The following is a 7,765-nucleotide window of genomic DNA, read 5'->3' on the forward strand; positions in this document are numbered from 1 at the left end:
TTTTTTTTTTTTTTTTTCATTGTATTATTGTTACATAGGTCCTGTGAGATTTATGCTTTAAGGAGGTTCTATTCTGTTGTATTTTGAGGATTTGTTTAAAGATTTAGAGATCCTTTCAGCACTTCTTTTAGTGCTGGCTTGGTAGTGGCGAATTCTCTTAGCATTTGTTTGTCTGAAAAAGACTGTATCTTTCCTTCATTTATGAAGCTTAGTTGCTCTGGATACAAAATTCTTGGCTAATAATTGTTTTGTTGAAGGAGGCTAAAAATATGTCCCCAAACCCTTATAGCTCGTAGGGTTTCTACTGAGAAATCTGCTGATAATCTGATAGGTTTCCCTTTATAAGTTACCTGATGCTTTTGCCTCACAGCTCTTATGATTCTTTTCTTTGTCTTGACTTTAGACAACCTGATGACTGCGTGCTTAGGTGGAGATCTTTTTGTGATGAATTTCCCAGGTGTTCTTTGAGCCTCTTGTATTTGGATGTCTAGATCCCTAGCAAGACTGGGGAAGTTTTCCTCAATTATTCCCTCAAATATGTTTTCCAAACTTATAGATTTCTCTTCTTCCTCGGGAGCACCAATTATTCTTAAGTTTGGACGTTTAACATAGTCTCAAACTTCTTGGAGGCTTTATTCATTTTTTAAAATTCTTTTTTCTTTGTCTTTGATGGATTGGTTTAATTTGAAAGCTTTGTCTTCAAGATCTGAGGTTCTCTCTTCTGCTTGTTTGATTCTATTACTGAGACTTTCCAGTTCATTTTGCACTTCTCTAAGCGTGTCCTTGATTTCCTGAGGTTATTTTTTTATTCATGTTACCTACTTCACTGAAGAATTTTCCCTTCATATCCTGTATCATATTTTTGATTTCTTTAAGTTAGACGTTACCTTTCTCTAGTGCCTCCTTGATTAGCTTAGTAATTGACCGTCTGAATTCTTTTTCTGGCACTGCAGAGATTTCATCTTTGTTTGGATCCATTGCTGGTGAGCTGATATGATCTTTGGGGGGTGTTAAAGAACCTTATTTTGTCATATTACCAGGATTGTTTTTCTGGTTCCTTCTCATGTCAGAAGGAATATCTAGGTTTCAATGGCTGCTGTTCAGATTGTTTTGTCTCATGGGTGCTCCCTTAATGTGTTATTTTCCCCTTTCCTCTAGGAAAGAGACTTCCTGAGAGCTAAGCTGTAGTGATTTGTTTTTGCTCTTCTGGGTCTAGCCACCCAGTGGAGCTATTGGGCTCCATGCTGGTACTGGGGAGTTTCTGCAAAGAGTCCTGTGATGTAATCTGTCTTCAGGTCTTGCAGTCCTGCATACCAACAGCTGCTCTGGTGGAGGTAGCAGGGGAGTGAAATGGACTCTGTGAAGGTCTTTGGTTGTGTTCTTGTTTAGAGGGCTGGTTTTGTGTTGGTTGGCCTCCAGCCAGGAGGTGACCCTTTCAAGAGTGTATCAACTGTGGCCCTATAAAGAGGATACAAATTTGCCCTAGGGACACCTGATTAAGTATTCAGATTTCTCAGGAGGTGGGAAGGGCAATAGAGCTCCCAAGAGATTATGACCTTTGTCTTACCTGGGCGGGTAGAGAAAGACCACTAGTTGGGAATAGGGATAGGCATGTCTGAGCTCTGCCTCTCCTTATGCAGTGTTTGCTGTGGCTACTGTGGGAGATGGGGGTGTGGTTCCCAGTCCAGTGGCGTTATATACCCAGGGGGATTATGACTGCCTCTGATAAGTCACACAGGTTACCAGGGAAGTGGTGGAAAGCTGGCAGTCACAGGCCTCACCCCTTTCCCACAGAGCCCCCAGTCCTAAAGGCCAGTCTCACTTCCACCATGCCCCTACAACAGCACCAAGTCTATTTCTAAGCAGCCAGTGATCAGGGCTGAGAACTTATCCCAGACCACAAGCCTCCCCACTGGCTGAGAAAGCAAACGGACACAGGTTTTTGACATCTCAGGGAACCTGCAGTGGTGATCCAGTTCCTTCAAAGGGTCTGTGGATTCTCTCGGCTTCACCGTTATGTTCCTGTGGTAGTTCTTGGAGCAAAAGTTCATGATGAGAGTCTTTATATACTGCTCTCTCTGTCCGAGTGGGAGCTGCAAGTTAGTCCTGCTTCCTGTCTGCCATCTTAATCCTCCCATAGGTCTACATTCACATTGTTGTGCAATCATCATCACTATCTCCAGAAATTTTTCATCTTCCCCAACTGAAACTCTATACCCATAAACCAACAATTCCCCATTCTCCCCTCCTCTCAGCTCCTGGAAACCACCATTCCACTTTCTGATTGTATGGATTTGAGTACTCTAAGTACTTTATATAAGTGGAATCATACAATATTTGTCCTTTGGTGTCTGGCTTATTACACGTAGCATAATGTCTTCGAAGTTCATCCATTGCTGTAGAATATGTCAGAATTTCCATCCTTTTTAAGGATGGGTAACATATACAATATCTTCTTTATTCATCTGTTGGCGCACACTTAGGATGCTTCTAAGTTTTAGCTATTGTGAATAAAGCTGCAATGAACATGGATGTGTAAATATCTACTGACGTCCCTGCTTTCAATTTCTTTGGGTATATACCCAGAGGTAGAACTACCAGATCATATGGCAATTCTATTTTTAATTTTTAAAGAAATTATCATACCATATTCCATAGCAGCTGTACCATTTTACATTCCCACCAGCATTGCACAGGAGTTTCCATTTCTCCAATCCTGGCTAACACTTGTTATTTTTCGTGTATTTGTGTGTGTGTGTGTGTGTGCGCGTTTGTGTTTGTAAAATGGCCATCCTACTGGTGGTGTAAGGTGGTATCTCATTTGTTGTTTTGATTTGCCTTTCTCCAATGACTAGTGATGTCAAGCACCTTTTCGTGTGTATATAGGCCATTTGTGTATCTTCTTTGGAGAAATGTATATTCAAATAATTTGCCTCCCCCTCCTTTTTCTTTTCTTTTCCTTTCTCTCTTTTTTTTTTCTTTTTTCTTTTTTCTTTTCTTTTTTTTTTTTTTTTTGAGACAGGGTGTCACTCTCTCACCCAGGCTGGAGTGCAGTGGCATAACCACATGTCACTGCAGCCTCAACCTCCCAGGCTCAATCAATTCTGCCACCTCAGCTTCCTGAGTAGCTGGGACTACAGGAGACATGCTTGGCTAATTTTTGTGTGTGTGTTTTTTTGTTTTTTTAGACGGTGTTTTGCCATGTTGCCCAGGCTGGTCTCAAACTCCTCCTGGGCTCAAGCCGTCTGCCTGCTTTGGTGCCACAAAGTGCTGGGATTACAGGTGAGAACCACTGTGCCTAGCCTTCGCATACTTTTATAATTGAATTTTGTGGTGGTTGTTGAGTTATAATAGTTCTTTACAATTCTGGATATCAATCCCTTACCAGATATAGGATTTGCAAATACTTTCTCTCATTCTGTGGGTTGCCTTTTTACTCTGATATTGTCCTTTGATACATAAAGCTTTTTAATTTTAATGACATCCAACTTATCCATATTTTGTTGCCTATGTTTTTGGTGTCATATACAATAAATCATTGCCAAATCCAATGTCACAAAGCTTTTCCCCTGTGTTTTCTTCCAAGAGTTTTAGTTATTATGGTTAGGTCTTTTATCTATTTTAAGTTAATTTATGTGTATGGTGTAAGGTAAAGGTCTCATATTATTCTTTTGGTTGTGGATATCCAGTTTTCCCAGCCATCATTTGTTGGAAAGATTGTTCTTTCCCTATTGAATGAACTTGGTACCCTTGTCAAAAATCATTTGACCATCTAATGAGGGTTTATTTCTGAGCTCTCTTCTACTCCATTGGCATATGTGTCTGTCATTATGACAGTGCCACAATATTTTGATTACTGTAAGCTTTGTAGTATGTTTTGAAATCAAGAAGTGTGAGTTCTCCAACTTTGTTCTTTTTCATGCTTGTTTTGCTCATCTGGGGTCTCTTGAGATTCCATATAAATTTTAAGATGGATTTTTCTATTTCTGCAACAAAAGTCACTGGGGTTTTGCTAAGGATTGCACTGAATCTGTAGATCACTTTGGGTAGTGACATCATAAATATGTTAAGCCTTTCAATCTAAGAGCATGAGATGTATTTCCATTTATTGGTGTCTTTAATCTCTTTCAGCAATGTTTTATCCTTTTCAGTAGACATTTCTTTGTCTCCTTGGTTAAGTTTATTCCTAAATATTTTATTCTTTTTGATACTATTTTAAATGAAATCGTTTTCTTCATTTCCTTTTCAGATTGTTTGTTGTCAGTGTATAGAACTACAACTGATTATTGTATGTTGATTTTATATCCTGCCAATTTCCCAAATTGATTTATTAGTTCTAATAGTTTTAAAATAAAATCTTCAGCATTTCCCACATAGAAGATCATATTGTCTGTAAAGAAAGATAATGTTACTTTTCTTTTCAATTTAGATTCTTTTATTTTTTCTTGCCTAATTGCTGTCTGTCTAGGCCTTCTAATACTATGTTCAATAGAGGTGCCAAAAAGCTGACATCCTTGTCTTGTTTTGATCATTGAGTAAAAGCTTTTAGTCTTTTACCATTGAGCACGATGCTAGCTGTAGGTTTTTCATATATGGTCTTATTATGTTGAGGTAGTTTTCTTTTATTTTTCGTTTATTGAGTTATTTTAAAAAATCACAAAAGGGTGTTGCATTTTGAAAAATGCTCTTTCTATGTAACTTGCGATGGTCATGTGGCTTTCCTCTTCATGCTGTTAATGTAGTGTATTATATTGATTGATTTTTTTAATGTTGACCCATCAATGCATTTGAGGAATAAATCCCACTTACTCAAGGCATATAATCCTTTTAATATGCTATTGAATTCTATTTGCTAGTATTTTGTTGAGGATATTTGCATCAATATTCATAAGGTATATTGGTCTGTAGTTTTCTTCTCTTGTAGTGTCTCTTTCTAGCTTTGATATCACAGTAATGCTGGCTTCATAGAGTGTTAGGAAATATTCTCTTTTCTTTAATTTTTTTAGAGTTTTAAACAAATTGATGTTAATTACTCTTAAATGTTTTGTGGAAATTAGAGGTGAACCAATTGGGTCTTGGCTTTTCTTACTTTGAACTATTTTGATTACTGATTTCATCACCTTACTAGTTATAGGTGTATTGGGTTGTCTATTTCTTCATGATTCAATATTGGTAGGTTGTATGTTTCTACAAATTTGTCCATTTTATGTAAGTTACCACATTTGTTAACATGCAATTGTTCATTGTACTCCCTTATAATCTTTTATTCCTTTAACATTTTGATAATGTCTGTGCTTTCATTTCTGATTTTAGTTACTTGAGGCTTATCTTTTTTGCTTAGTCGATTTAGCTAAACTGTCAGTTTTGTTGATCTTTTCAAAGAGACATCTCTTCAGTTCGTTGATACTCTCTATTTTATTCTATTTTATTTATTTTATTTTCTATTTTCTATTTTTATTTATCTCTGTTCCAATCTTTATTGTTCTCTTTCCTCTGCTAACTTCGGGTTTAGCTTGTTATTTTTTAATTCCTTAAGGTGTGAAGTTAGGTTGTTGATTTAAGAACTTCTTTCTCAATGTAATCATTTATAGCCATCAATATCACTTTTAGCACTGCTTTCACTGAGTTCCATAAATTTTGGTATGTTGCATTTTCATTTTCATTCATCTCAAGGTATTTTATAATTTCCCTTGTGATGTTTTCCAGCCCAAAGCAGGGACTACTATCTTTGTTGAGTTTTCTCTATTTAGCATTGAGAGCCCCAAAGGCAACACCAATTTTAAAATAAAGTAACAGGTCAGAAAATCCTATCGATCTCCAAGAGTCCTAGGGCAGATACTTTAATCATCTCATAATTATTCCTTTCTTCTTTTGCCTCCTCTCCTCTCCTTTTCTCTTTTCTTCTCCCCTCCTTTCCTCCCTCCCTTCTTTACTTCCTTCCTTCCTTAGCACTGATGCTGTATATGTGAGATAAATAATGCATGGACATCACCCAAAAAGAGTTCACTGAATAGTTATCACATTTGTGGTCCTCCTCACTACCTGCATTAATGGTTACTCTTGGAAATAATGCAAACAGTTAATTATCTTCCTGGTGACAAAACAAATTTGGATCTTGGCACTTGAGCACGTGTGCATGTATTATGTATGCACACACACACACACACACACACACACACACACACACACACAGTTTTAAGGAGGCAAGCTGTCAAAAAGTTTCTCTTTTGAATGTCTCATATTTCCATTCAGTTATCCCAGCACTGCCTCTCCCTGTCTCAGGCAGCTAGTGCACAAATAATGATACCAGCTAACATTTACGGGTAGCTTTCCCTGTGTCAGGCACAATGTCCCCACCTGCTGCCATAGAGTCTCCTCTTCCTGAGAAGACCCCATGCTTTCTATTCACTCCTCCAACCTATGTCTCTCCTTTGGCCCAATCATAGATGCTATCCTCTAAGCTTCCAGTTAACTAAAAAAATAATTTGCTAAGGCACTCATGACTGATAATAGGTTAATGTGCATATGGAGATTCAATTAATTGGTCTGTACATATTTGTGAGCACCTACTATGTGCCTGGCACAGGGCATGGCACAACAGAAAACACAAGAGGAATCATGCACTGTCCTTACCTTCGGAAAGCTTTGAGTCTCACTGAGAGGACAGGATATAGACACATTAAAACAACACTAAAGAGCAAAAATAGACAAATGTGACCACATCGAACTTAAAAACTTCTGTGTGGCAAAGGAAACAATCAAGAGTGAAAGAGCAACCCATTGAATGAGAGAATATATTTACGAACCACATATCTGTTAAGGGATTAATATCCAGAATACATAAACAACTTCTACAACTCAACAGCAACAACAACAACAACAACAATAACAACAACAACAACAAATAACCTGATTTTAAAATGGTGGAAGGATTTGAATGGGTATTTCTCCAAAGACGATACAAAAATGACTAATAAGCACAAAGAAGATGCTTTACTCAATAATCATTAGGGAAATACATATCATAACCACAATGAGATATCACCTTACACCCAATAGGATGGCCATTATCAACAAGAAAACAGAAAATAACAAGGATTTGTAAGGATGGGAGAAATTGGAACCCTTATGCATTGCTGGTATGGATGTAAAATGGTGCAGCCACTATGAGAAACTGGATGGAGATTCATCAAACAAACAAAATAATAAGTACAATATGATACAGCAATCTTACATCTGGGTAGATATCCAAAAGAATCAAAAACAGTATCTCAAAGAGATACTTGTACACCAATGTTTATAGCAGCATATTCACAATAGTCAAAAGGTGGAAGCAACCCAAGTGTCCATCAACGGATGGATAACCAAAGTATGATATATCCATACAATGGAATATTATTCAGTCACAGAAAGGGAAGAAATTCTGTCACATGCTACAACATGGATGAACTTGGAGGACATTATGGCAAATTAAAGAAGCCAGTCACAAAAAGACAAATACTGCATGATTCTACTTACATGAAGTATCTAAAATAGTCAATCTCTTAGAAATGGAAAGTCAAATGGTTTTGCCAGGGACTGGGAGGAGCAGGAAAAAGGGAGTTGTTATTCAATAGGTATAGAGTTTCAGTTTTGCAAAACGAAAAAGTTCCAGAGATCTGTTGCACAACAGTGTGCAATGCAATGTGTGTGGTTAATGCAACCAAACTTTACACGTTAAAATGGTAAATTTTATGTCATGTGTTTTTCTACCACAAAAAAAAAA

This window comes from Rhinopithecus bieti, unplaced genomic scaffold (genome assembly GCF_001698545.2).
Source record: "Rhinopithecus bieti isolate Rb0 unplaced genomic scaffold, ASM169854v2 scaffold_81483, whole genome shotgun sequence".
Lineage (NCBI taxonomy): Eukaryota > Metazoa > Chordata > Mammalia > Primates > Cercopithecidae > Rhinopithecus > Rhinopithecus bieti.